Raw genomic sequence first — 13,792 nt, forward strand, 5'->3', positions numbered from 1 at the left:
GGGAGTGAGGCGAGGCCAAGCAGGCGATGGCGGCGCGGGGTGTGTGCGGCCAGGGGCGCGCAGCAAGTGCGGCCGCGGCGAGCGGCGGTGGGAGCAGAGCAGGCCCGCAGCAGCGGGGTGGTGCGCGCCGGTGGGTGTGGGAGCGAGGCAAGCAAGGCTGCGGGTGCACGCACAGGGTGCGGTCGGTGAGGGTGGCCACGGGCGGAGTTCCGAGCGGCACGGCGAGCTGCTGGCGGTTGCGGCGTGGGTCGCGAGCGGGGCGAGGCTTGCAGGGGGTGAGCGCGATTAGCGGGGCGTGGTCGCGTACGACGACGGCCGAGCGCACACGAGAGGAGGGGCGCGCAGCAGCGCAGCGGCGAGTAGGTGCCACAGAACGCGCGGGCGGCGGCTGCAGGGTGCGCCACGGGCACGTCGAGGAGCGGGCGTGCGCGAGTGGGCGTGGCTACAAGCGCGGTGAGCGCGCCGAGAGAGGCAGCGGCGGGCACGGGGTGCCGTTGCGAGAAGGGGAGTAGGAGGAGATGTCGGGGCCTCACCACGAGGCCATGGGGTCTAGGTAGTGGGGGTTGAGGAGGAGGACGGTGACGAGCGGGCGACGGGGAGGCGAGCGGCGATCCGGCGGGGTGGCTCCGGCGAGGTGGCCTCCAGCGGGGTCCTCGGGCAGCGGCGGCGGGTGATGCCACGACCCAGATCGGGATCGGGGGAGGGGGCGACGTGGGTGGGGGAGTGGGCGAGTGGGTGTCTTGGGGGGTTAGGGTTTGTTCGCCCAGGGGTTTATGGGGGAGTGGGAGGGACGGCCTAGGCCGGTTGGGCCGGCCTGGCTGTTGGTTAGCTGGGCCAGTTGGCCTAGGGGGTTTTCTTTTTCTCTTTAGTTTTGTTAGGTATTTTTATATTTTTTCTTTTATTTATTTCCTTTTTGTTTTAGTTGAATTTAAAATATTTAGGCATTTTATAAAAGTGTGTTTTCTTCACCTTAAATACCTAGGCATTGTTTGGCACACTCCGAATATTTTAGTTTTAAAGTTTGAAAACTTTTGTTGTTTGCCATATTTTCAATTGATTTTTGAACCGGTTTTTGAACTAACGAGAGATTAGCAATAGTAACGGAGGTGATGTGGCATCATTATCATAGGTTCACTGTAACTTAATTATCTGGGCATTACAAAACTCCTCCACTACAAGAAATCTCATCCCGAGATTTAGGAGGTAGAAGGAAATAGTGCGGGGTATTCATCACGCAGGCGATCCTCATGTTTCCAAGTGGCTTCGTCTTTAGAGTGATGCGACCACTAGACCTTGACAAACCTGACCGCCTTCTGACGTGTGCGGCGTTCAGCTTGGTCGAGAATGCGGACCGGGTGCTCTTTATTGCAGAGGTCATGTTGCAATTCAAGCACTTCATCTGCTCGGATTGGGTCCTTGAAGCAACGGTGGAGCTGTGACATGTGGAACACATTGTGAACCTGAGAAAGGTTTGGTGGAAGCTCCAGTTGATATGCCACTTTTCCATGCCTTTCGAGAATAGTGAAGGGGCCGATATAGCGAGGAGCTAGCTTGCCCTTGATCCCGAAGCGGTGAGCACCCTTCATTGGTGTGACACTAAGATAAGCCTTTTCACCAGGTTGATAGACCATGTCTTTGTGATGATGGTCATACTGACTTTTCTGACGTGACTGAGCAGTCTTGAGATTCTCGCAAATAATGCGTACTTGTTCTTCGGCATGTTGGATAATATCCGGACCGAAGAGTGGACGTTCCCTAGTTTCTGACCAGTTCAGAGGGGTTCGGCACTTTCGTCCATATAACACTTCGAAGGGGGCCATCTTCGGACTAGCATGATAGCTATTATTATAGGAGAACTCAGCATACGGCAGAGATTCCTCCCATTTCTTGTCGAAGGAAATTACACAAGCTTGAAGCATTTCTTCGAGAACTTGGTTGACACGTTCAACTTGCCCTTGCGACTGAAGATGAAACGCAGTACTGAACGACAAATGAGTCCCCATAGCTTCTTGGAAACTTGCCCAGAATCTTGAAGTGAACAAGTTGCCATAGTCTGAACTAATAACCAGTGGAATACCGTGAAGTGAAACAATTCTGGACATGTAGAGAGTTGCAAGCTGACTAGCAGTGATTGTTTCTTTGACTGCCAGAAAATGTGCAACCTTAGAAAGCCGGTCAATGATGACCAGAATAGCATCATTACCTTTCTGCGATTTGGGAAATCCAGTAACGAAGTCCATTTCAACATGGTCCCATTTCCATTCAGGAATAGAGATAGGTTGCAGAGTTCCAGCAGGCCTTTGATGTTCTGCTTTGATACGACGGAAAACGTCACACTCAGCAACATAACAAGCAATGTCTTGCTTCATATTAGACCACCAGAATCTCTGACGGATGTCTTGGTACATCTGTACTACCAGGATAGATAGATAGAGGCGTATCATGTGCTTCTTTAATAACCTTTGGAGTCAGATCCAGGTTTTTCCACACACATGGCACCACTAGGCAGCCTTTGAAGTACAAGGCGCCATCATCGGCAATAGTGAAGAATGAGGGCTTTCCTTCTATGAGATAGTGTTTAATCTTCTCGACTTCAGAGTCATAATGTTGAATAGTCTTGATATCGCCCACAGGATCCGGTTCGACGACCATGGTATTTAGAGAACCCTTCGGAACAACACGAAGATTCATCTTTTGGAACTCTGGGGGAGGGGGAGCGAGTGCACCAGGAAGGACAATATGAAGGTTCACCTTTCTAAATTCCTCGACAAGCGAGGGCTGGACTTTTCGAACCTGGAGGTGGTTGTAGTAAGACTTGCAGCTCAAGGCATCAACCATTACATTAGCCTTTCCTAGGGTATAGGAAATACCCAAGTCGAAGTCTGCAACAGTCTCCATCCATCTCTACTGACGGAGGTTTAGGTCTGGCTGGGTAAACTGATACTTCAGACTTTGGTGGTTGGTGAAGATCTCGCAACGATTACCGAGAAGGTAATGTCACCACTGTTTTAGTGCATAATTGACAGTAGCAAGCTCGAGATCGTGAACTGGTTAGTTTTGTTCGTGAGGGCGCAATTGACGAGAGGCATAAGCAATCACTTTGCGCTCTTGCATTAGTACACAGCCTAATCCTTGATGGGAAGCGTCACAGTAAATGACGAAGTCCTTCTTAGTATCAGGTGCAGCAAACACTCAGGCAGAAGTCAACTTGTCTTTAAGTGCCTGGAAACTTTCCTGACACTTGTCTGTCCATAGAAACTTGACGCCCTTATGCAACAGGTTAGTTAGAGGCCAGGCGATCTTGGAGAAGTTCTCGACGAATCGACGGCAATAGCTGGCGAGATCGAGAAAACTTCTGACTTGCTTGACATTCTTCGGAGGAGTCCAATCGAGAATAGCATGGACTCGTTCAGGGTTGACGGCAATACCATCCTTGGAGATGACATGCCCAAGATAGGTTACCTCGGGAAGCCAGAATTCACACTTCGAATACGTAGCGTAGAGTTGATGCTCTCGAAGCTTTTCCAGCACAAGACGAAGATGTTCGACATGTTCTTCTTTGTTCTTGGAAAATACAAGGATATCATGTAGATAAACCATGATGAACTTGTCGAGGTAATCCATGAATATATAGTTCATCAGACGAGAGAAGGTGGCTGGAGCATTCTTAAGCCGAATGACATGACGGTATACTCGTATGATCCATATCGAGTCATGAAGGCGGTCTTTGGGATATCCTCTTCACGAACACGGATCTGGTGGTAACCCAACCTCAAGTCAAGTTTGGAGAACACTGATGAACCATCCAGTTGATCATATAGATCATTGATCCAAGGGAGGGGATATTTGTTCTGAATGGTGGCTTGGTTAATAGGACGATAATCTTGGACCAATCGGTTTGTCCCATCCTTCTTCTTAACAAAGAGAGAAGGTGCTCCCCAAGGAGAGCAACTAGGGCGAATGAAACCTTTGCGGAGAGATTTGTCGATTTCCTCCTTAAGCTCGATGAGTTCATGCAGCAGCATCTTGTAGGGCCGTTTGGCTATAGGAGTGGTGCCTGGTTTCAAGTCGATGATGAATTCGACAGCTCTAGCAGGGGGAATCCCTGGAAGTTCTTCAGGAAAAACGTCTTGGAATTCACGAACGATGGGAATGTTTTCAATGCCCTCGAGTGGTGCAGAGTTCAATGCATTCAAGGCATAAAGCCTTGCCTCAGCATTCCGAACCAGGTGGGCATTATAGCTTATTATTTCATCGGAAGGGTGTAGCAGATGGACGGTCTTAGTGGCACAAACTATAGAAGCGGTATGCGCTTTCTACCAATCCATTCCTAGAATGAGATCAATGCTACAGGACTTCAGTACAATAGGAGAGACAAGGAATTCCAGTCCTTCGATTTCAACGGGAACGTTGTGACTAACCATAGAGGTTTGACATTGGCCCACAGGGGTGTGTACCACTATTGCACTGTTCATCTCTTCCTATTTAATGCCATGCATGAATGCAAACTCAGCTAATATGAACGAATGCGATGCTCTTGTATCAAATAAAACTGATGCTGGTATAGAATTTACGAGGAGTGTACCCATCACAGTAGCAGGCTGGTGACAGAACATTTCCTCATATAATCTTTTTAGCTTTTTTGCATCAAATTGTAATCACATTATTAACTCGAAAGATATTCAAATACTCATATTATGTCACATTTACAACACTACTCCATCTTTTGCAGAAAAGGGTGAAAAGGCCCAAATCCTTCTATATTAGAGTGTCTAAGAGGTTGCGGTTGCTGCATTTTGCGGAGGGACTCGAGTGTGAAGAACAATTAACCTCCAGGGGGTTAGCTGATGAAGAAGGGGACCAACTTGGGAAGAAAGAAGAAAACAAGGAGGGCTAAACAAGAGGAATGCAGATTTCATCGAGAGGGGTCAAATCCCTAGCCATCTCCTTCGATCCCCTCCGAGCCTGGACACACATCTCTCTCCCTCACGCCTCCTTCTCCACCTCCGGCCGCGGCCATGGCCAGGCTGGCGTGGTGGTGCGCCTCCGCGACCTCCACCACTCCACCCAGCACCACCATCACCTCCATCCACCTGCGCCACTCAGCCATCCATTCACTCATCTCCACCAGCGCCACCATCTCCACCACAGCGCCATCACTCCACCGCTGCACCTCGTGCGCCTGACCAGACGGGTGTCTGGGAACCCGCACGACTCTGCCTTCTGTCGCTGCTCCTCTTCCCCATCTCTACTGCTGCTTCTTCTCCCCTTGCCCCTTCTGTTGCTGCTCTTCCCTGCTGCCCTTCTCTCAACCCCATGTTGCTGCTCCTTCTTCTCCTGCGCCCCTGCTGCACCTCACTTGCTGAAACTCTGCACCACACATCTCTCTCCCTCATTCTCTAAATTTATGTAGACTTGAGATCGTATGTAATATTCATATTTGACTAGTGCTTCAAACCTGCTATTGGTTCAGATTCATAACTGTATAATAATGACATGACATGTTCAGTTTCAGACTTGTGATTGTTTAGTACCGTAGAACTATTTTTGTTCATCGAAGAGTATTAGAACAGTGCCCTGTAATACCATAGTCGTATTTGTGTGTGTGTGTTCGTGTGTCTGAGTGTTCGTGTGTGTGTGTATACTTCATAAGAATTGATGTGTGTGATTTTGTTCGGTCAGATTCTTGTGCTCGTTTAGTACTTACTTTGTTGATCTGTGAGTATTGGATCCGTGGCTTGCAATTTTAGTTCATGTGTTACTTTTGTATCTGTGATTTTAAAAGTTTTGTATCTGTGATTTTAAATTGTTGATCCGGGAACTGAATTGTGGCTTATGACTCTCTATTATTACGTGCGAGTAATATCTGAACCTCATTATGCTAGTTGGTTTCTTTCTTTCTCCATAATCTTCAGGAGCTACCTTGTTAGTTTAGGTTTTAGTTTCTGTTTTCGTCACCAAATATCGTGCTACCTAGCTTTAACCGAGCATAGTTGCCGTCGCCTAGTCCCTGTGGAGAACACGACATCTGTAGTTTGGGCATAAATACCCCACTATAATACAATTGATCATTTTGGCGCCGTTGCCGGGGACTAGCGTCGAACAATTGTGTGAAGCTATAGACTAGGCTTAGTATAGTTTTTGTTTAAATTTCTAGTGAAATTTATTTCGGTGCTTCTTTTACCTTCTTACTTTTTGTTGCTTCGGCTTATTAGGATATTAACTTTCTAACTAGTGTTTATTGTTTATGAGTGTGCGTAGGAAATCTGAACTAATTGCAGGTTGTTCTATAGTTACACTCGGTTAAGATGGCATTGCTTCGTGATCTTTGGATGCCCAAAAGTCAGTGCTATATCACAAGACCGGTTTGGCCAACTATTGAGGCAGAGAACTTCGAGCTGAAACCTAGTCTTATTGCTTTGGTTCAACAACAACGGTTTGGAGGACTGCCTACTGAAGACCCTTATGAGCACTTGCTCCGAGTCATGGAGTATTCAGATACAGTAAAGTATCATGGAGTTCCTCAAGATGTTATCAAGTGCATGTTGTTCACATTCTCTCTCCGAGATAATGCTCGTGCTTGGTATCGATCCTTGCCATCAAGATCATTCAGTTGGAATGAGATATCATGAGCTTTCTTGGCTAAATATTTCCCACTACACAAGCAGTCTGCAATTCGAGATGAGATCTTCAGCTTTGTTCAGCGTGAAGGCGAGAGCTTATATGATGCTTGGGAGAGGTACAAAGCCTTATTTAGGAGATGTCCTAACCACGGGCTCGAGAGATGGTTAGAGCTGCAGCTATTCTATAGAGGATTGACTTCGGATACTCGATCTTTCGTCGATATGGCAGCGGGTGGAGCTATTACAAACAAGACACTTGATGATGCTTTTCTGCTGATTAAGAACATAGCCTTCCACAAACTTCAGTGGTACAATGAGAAGCCCACTTCTGGCCCAGTTGCTTGCTTGCAACAAATCACTTCATCTCAGCAAGAATCTCTTACACAAAAGCCGGAACCAGTTTCTCCGTGTGATAAGATTGAGCTTTCATGGATTATCTTTGATGATGATGACACCATCCTAGTTGACACACACACTTCAGATCATATGGATACTAGCATTCTAGATTCAGTTTTGCATTGTGATGATTCTTCTATGGATGAACCAGAGCTACAGTTAGTTACTTTTGATATTGATGAGATACCTTTAGTTGATATTGATCATGTGCTGCTAGAGCCAGATATGGAAAAGTTCACCTTTAATGATGTTAGCCACATAGATTCTTCAATGCTTGAGCCTGAGATGGAAATCTTCATTGTTGATTATGATGAGGTCACTTCAGATGTCAAGGAGCAAAGCCCTACTATTTCACCTGTCGATACGAGGCTGGTGGAAGTTTCTACTACCATGCCTTCCATGGTATCTTCAGTTGAGGTAGTCATAAAACTTCTCCGAGGCCATTTCAGGTATTATCTCAGCTTTCTAGATAAGTTATGTCATATCGCTGATATTGCCTATGCACCATGTGACTTGTTGTTGATACATGTTCCTGATTTGCTCAATAGATATACTTATATGATAGGGTACTCTATCGATGACTTAGAGGGCATTCTCTATGTCACTTGTATTGGCTTGGTTATTGAGTGTTCTTTTAGGTTTACACTTGTGCACCATTTACGGTGAGTTGACCGAGTTCGAGATGACATTCCCTGGGATCCTGGTGGATTCACGACATGGTGAAGAGGAGAAGCAAAGAGAACACATGAGGAAGAGCGAAGCTGGAGCATGTATGAGGAAGAAAAAGGAGAGAGTTGTAGCTTAGAGAGTGATCAAGCGAGTATTACTTCACAGTGCCCGGTGAGCTGTTTCATGACCCATTCTGAACATCATAAATACATGCTGAATTCAATTGCTAGTTGGGTTGCTTAAACCAGTTATTACTTGTTGTCAAGCTGAAATTCACCTTTGGCATCGTGCTTGATGTGAATTTGTGAACTTGATTCCTGGATGCCTTGTAAACTAGTGATCTACACCATGCATGCTTGGCTGAAATTAGTGAGAACTATTAGTTTTGAGTGCTCAAATCCCTAGTACACTAGAAAACTTCGTCATTTTCTGCATTTACTATGATACACCAAGATCACCATGTTTAGATGTTGAATTTGTGCGAAGTGTGTTCCCATTGAGAGCAATCACCTAACCACTATGGATTAGCATGCTATGTTCCCTGGACCGGTAGCATGTGAACCAGACATGGAGAAGTGAGGATTCCTTTTTTTGTGCTTATGTGTTGTTCATTAAAAAAATCTTATAATGAATAATTATCTGATCTTACCTAACAGTAGCATGTCATGTTCCCCAGATCGGTGGCTTGTGAAATGTGGTTGGATCGGATAGGAGTTAATTATATTAAAATAATGTAATTGTCGAACCATATGTATACCATGTTCTCGGGATCACTGGTATGTTCCTTTGGGGAGACAAACAAAAAAACTAAATATTGGTCGAGCCAGGTGTATACCATGTTCTCGGGATCGGTGGTATGTTCCTTTGGTGAGCCTGGTAATATATTATCATTGTTGCTTCCTCCAAATTCAATAAGTGGTTTTACCACAATGTTGTGTTCATGGTAATAAGTGTTTCTCGAGATCATGCTCTCTTTAGGAACCATTTGGCACAGTCATCACTTAAACTTGTTGATCCTCTTTTATCATTGTAAAAGTTTAAAATGGTCAAGTCTACTAGTATCCTACCGCTTTGAAGCACTCCTAACCATTAATTTTCACTAGCTAAGTCCAAAGCATGCACTGTTTAGAGATCTACTTCACTTTCTCTAGTCAGCTCACTGTTCATACTCTTGCTCTTGTCATATGCCTTTGCTTGAGGACAAGCAAAGATTTAAGTGTGGGGGAACTTGATAGAGCATTTCCTCATATAATCTTTTTAGCCTTTTTGCATCAAATTGTAATCATATTCTCACATTATTTACTCGAAAGATATTCAAATACTCATATTATGTCACATTTACAACACTACTCCATCTTTTGCAGAAAAGGGCGAAAAGGCCCAAATCCTTCTATATTTGAGTGTCTAAGAGGTTGCGGTTGCTGCATTTTGCGGAGGGACTCGAGTGTGAAGAAGAATTAACCTCCAGGGGGCTAGCTGATGAAGAAGGGACCAACTTGGGAAGAAAGAAGAAAACAAGGAGGGCTAAACAAGAAGAATGCAGATCTGATTGAGAGGGGTCAAATCCCTAGCCATCTCCTTCGATCCCCTCCGAGCCTGGCCACACATCTCTCTCCCTCACCCCTCCTTCTTCACGTCCGGCCGCCGCCACGGCCAAACTGGCGTGCTGGTGCGCCTCCGCGACCTCCACCACTCCACCCAGCACCACCATCACCTCCATCCACCTGCGCCACTCAGCCATCCATTCACTCATCTCCACCAGCGCCACCATCTCCACCACAGTGCCATCACTCCACCGCCGCACCTCGCGCGCCTGACCAGACAGGTGTCTGGGTACCCGCGTGACCCTGCCTTCTGCCGCTGCTCCTCTTCCCCATCCCTACTGCTGCTTGTTCTCCCCTTGCCCCTTCTGTTGCTGCTCTTCCCTGCTGCCCTTCTCTCAACCCCAAGCTGATGCTCCTTCTTCTCCTGCGCCCCCTGCTGCACCTCACTTGCTAAAAATCTGCACCACACATCTCTCTCCCTCATTCTCTAAATTTCTGTAGACTTGAGATCGTATGTAATATTCATATTTGACTAGTGCTTCAAACCTGCTATTGGTTCAGATTCATAACTGTATAATAATGCTATGACATGTTTAGTTTCAGACTTGTGATTGTTTAGTACAGTAGAACTATTTTTGTTCATCGGAGAGTTTTAGAACAGTGCCCTCCAATACCATACTCGTATTTGTGTGTGTGTGTGTGTGTGTGTGTTCGTGTGTCTGAGTGTTCGTGTGTGTGTATACTTCATAAGAATTGATGTGTGTGATTTTGTTCGGTCAGCTTCTTGTGCTTGTTTAGTACTTACTTTGTTGATCTGTGAGTATTGGATCAGTGGCTTGCAATTTTAGTTCATGTGTTAGTTTTGTATCTATGATTTTAAAAGTTTTGTATCTGTGATTTTAAATTGTTGATCCGGGAACTGAATTGTGGCTTATGACTCTCTATTATTACGCGCGAGTAATATCTGAACCTCATTATGCTAGTTGGTTTCTTTCTTTCTCCATAATCTTCAGGAGCTACCTTGTTAGTTTAGGTTTTATTTTCTGTTTTCGTCACCAAATATCGTGCTACCTAGCTTTAACCAAGCATAGTTGCCATCGCCTAGTCCCTGTGGAGAACACGACATCTGTAGTTTGGGCATAAAAACCCCACTATAATACAATCGATCAGCTGGTCTAGAACTTCATTGAGATCAACATGGTTGGCATGAACACGACCATAAGACTTGGCATTGTTGTTGCGGGGCTGGTTGCTTCCACGGCCAGCTGCGGGAAGGGCTAGTTGATTCTGGTTCTGGTTGCATTCCCTAGCATGGTGTCCTGGTTGTCCACACCTGAAGCACATACCATTATTGGGAGTGGGAGCACGAGCTTGGGGTGGTGGTGCTGGAAGCCTTGGCTGCCTAGGTGGTGGAGGAGGCAGACGAGGTGCAGCATAGGACTGCCTTGGAGCAAGTGCAGTTGGCTGGTACATGCTGTTGGGAATCCATATCCTACACTTCTGCGAGGACGGGCCCGAAGATGAGCCCGTGTCACGGTTGCGCCTGTGAGAGCTCTTGTGTTCCTGCAGACTAGTTTCGACATTGATGGCCGTGTTCACCAAGGTGGCGAAATCAGCAAAGTCATGCACTAGATGTGCGAGCTTGATGTCAGCTTGAAGGCCATCACGGAACTTCTCCTGGCTGCGAGCATCAGTTGCAATGTCTTCTTCAGCATAGCGGGATAAATCCAGAAACTCTCGCTGATAAGATTCCACAGTTTTGTTGCCTTGGGTGAGTTTGAGGAACTCGCGCTTCTTCCGGTCCATGACTCCCTAAGGAATGAAGCGGGCACGGAAAGCGGCTTGGCAGTCTGGCCAGGTGATGATTGTTCCAACCGGCAGAGTATGCCTGTGGCTGTCCCACCATTGAGCAGCGGGTCCCTTCAGAAAGAAGGAAGCAAAGGTGACATAGCTAGCAGGGGCTACATCAGCAGACTCCGTCGCATAGGTGATGTCACGGAGCCAGTCATCAGCATCTAGAGGTTGAGTTGAGCTACGGTACACAATTGGGTTGAGGCGCATGAAATCCTGCAGAGTCACCTGGGCTGGCTGCTAGTTCATATTGGGGCGAGGAAACTAAGCCATAATATTCTCCATGAACTGGCGATTCAGCTCAAACTGTTGCATCATACCAGCCATGTACTCAGGCGGTGGGGGGGAATGCCACCACGACCACGACCACCTGGTCTAACCATCCTTCTAATATATAACAAGGGTAGTTCAGCATTGGGAAATTTGCAAAGACAAGAATCATTCATGATGAAACATGCACAAATAAAGGAGCATGATAGATACTACATAGTAGTCGACACACCTTACAAAGGGACCATGCACAGAGTTCAGTACAGAGACTAAGGACATCATAGGCGGCACACAGGCTCACGGCGAATGCATCTAATACTAATAAGCAAGCCTACATCAGTCCCAGGAGGAACTGTGGAGGTAGGTGTAGCCTGACAGCTGGTAGTGACGCGACGGGAAGTCCTCCACGTCAGTAGCCTGGGGTCCGCAGATACTCTGGTGCAGAACCTGACGCTCAGGTGGCAAAAGAGGACCAAGTGCGGGAGAGTAGCCTCCCATATCTGGCCAGCCGGCACCCTGGGGCATCACGGTCCTGGATAGGTAGATCATAGAACGCGACAGATCACCAGATCGGACAAGGGGGTGCAACAACGTCAAAGCATGGTAAAGGTGCTGAAGGGTGGTGTACAACTCGTGGCGAAGATCTCGGTTAGCTCTATCCGGCCAATCAGCATGCAGAACCAGGTTCTGATGGTAGAAGGGCTCTCAGGTGACAGTAGAGTAGGCAGCAATGTAGTACCCCTCCGCACCAACATCGGATGCGATAGCAATGTGCCTGAAAGGGGAGATGTCCAACTCCCGATACTCTCCACGAAGACGTGTCAGAGCAGCATAAGCAGCATCATGTATTTCCATATCGATAATCACTCCAACACCATGAGCAGTGTGCAGCACAGTAGTGGAGTCATACTCCCGAGAGTAGAGGTGTACGATGGCACGGTACTGCTCCTCGTTAAAGTCCTGGTACTGCTCGTACACGGTGTACTCAGGGTACCAGCGATAACCCAGATAGGTCATCATCTCAGCTAACACAGCAGGCGAACCTGGGACACCAATGGCCGTCATGTGGCGCACGACCTGCCTCGTGGGTTCCATCTGAAAACAAAGATGTTCCAAAGGAATCAAATGACAGTGTGGGTATTTTTCAAAATACTAATCTAAGGAATAACTAGGGCTTATCCAACTTTGGGGTGAATGTGGTCACGGGGTCCTAATGTTAGTGTTAGTAAATTTGTTTAACCCGAGTAGAAGAGAGTTCAGAGTCCTAGAGTAAAGATCGAGGAGTAAAAGATCCTAATACCACCCAAATGGTGACGTGGGCCTGTAAGACACACATCCATGTTAGTAGAAGTTTTGCAACGTCTAGACTCGACTTCGGTCAAGTAGTGTGGAAGGGGGATTCCTACAGGCAGTCGGCTCTGATACCAACTTGTGACGCCCCCGATTCAATCATACACTAATCATACACGCAAATGTATACGAGCAAGATCAGGGACTCACGGGAAGATATCACAACACAACTCTAAAAAAGTAAGTCATACAAGCATCATATTACAAGCCAGGGGCCTCGAGGGCTCGAATACAAGAGCTCGATCATAGATGAGTCAGCGGAAGCAACAATATCTGAGTACAGACATAAGTTAAACAAGTTGCCATAAGATGGCTAGCACAAAATGGGATACAGATCGAAAGAGGCGCAGGCCTCCTGCCTGGGATCCTCCTAAACTACTCCTGATCATCGTCGGCGGCCTACACGTAGTAGTAGGCACCTCCAGTGTAGTAGGAGTCGTCGTCGATGGTGGCGTCTAGCTCCTGGGCTCCAACATCTGATTGCGACAACCAGGTATAAAAAGGGGGAAAAGAGGGAAGCAAAGCAACCGTGAGTACTCATCCAAAGTACTCGCAAGCAAGGAGCTACACTACATATGCATTGGTATCAATGAAAGGGGTAGTATATGTGGATTGGACTGCAGAATGCCAGAATAAGAGGGGGATAGCTAGTCCTATCGAAGACTACACTTCTGGCAACCTCCACCTTGAAGCAGTAGAAGAGAGTAGATGGTAAGTTAACCAAGTATCATCGCATAACATAATCCTACCCGGCGATCCACCCCTTGTTGCCCTGTGAGAGAGCGATCCCTGGGTTGTATTTGGCACTTTAAAGGGTGTGTTTTATTAAGTGTATGGTTCTAGTTGTCATAAGGTCGAGGTACAACTCCGGGTCATCCTTTTATCGAGGGACACGGCTTCGAATAGATAAACTTCCCTGCAGGGGTGCACCACATAACCCAACACGCTCGATCCCTCTGGCCGGACACACTTTCCTAGGTCATGCCCGGCCTCGCAAGATCAACACATCGCAGCCCTACCTAGGCACAACAGAGAGGTCAGCACGCCGGTCTAAATCCTATGCGCGCAGGGGTCTGGGCCCATCGCCCA

The 13,792-nt window shown here is 47.0% G+C and overlaps 1 non-coding gene and 1 pseudogene across 2 annotated transcripts; one reads left to right on the top strand and one right to left on the bottom strand.

The window, feature by feature from the left end:
* Window positions 1-4,905: 4,905 nt before the first annotated feature.
* LOC147979384 (uncharacterized) lies at window positions 4,906-9,903 on the top strand (annotated as a pseudogene). The gene is made up of 2 exons (XR_015618703.1): window positions 4,906-7,468; window positions 7,658-9,903. The product of XR_015618703.1 is annotated as an uncharacterized LOC147979384 (transcript).
* Window positions 6,675-6,778, bottom strand: LOC125549644 (small nucleolar RNA R71). Its single transcript, XR_007301419.1, has one exon. It is a non-coding gene; the product is annotated as a small nucleolar RNA R71 (small nucleolar RNA).
* Window positions 9,904-13,792: the final 3,889 nt, after the last annotated feature.

The sequence above is a fragment of the Triticum urartu genome, chromosome 3A (assembly GCF_056163025.1).
Source record: "Triticum urartu cultivar PI428250 chromosome 3A, HENAU_Tu73, whole genome shotgun sequence".
NCBI lineage: Eukaryota > Viridiplantae > Streptophyta > Magnoliopsida > Poales > Poaceae > Triticum > Triticum urartu.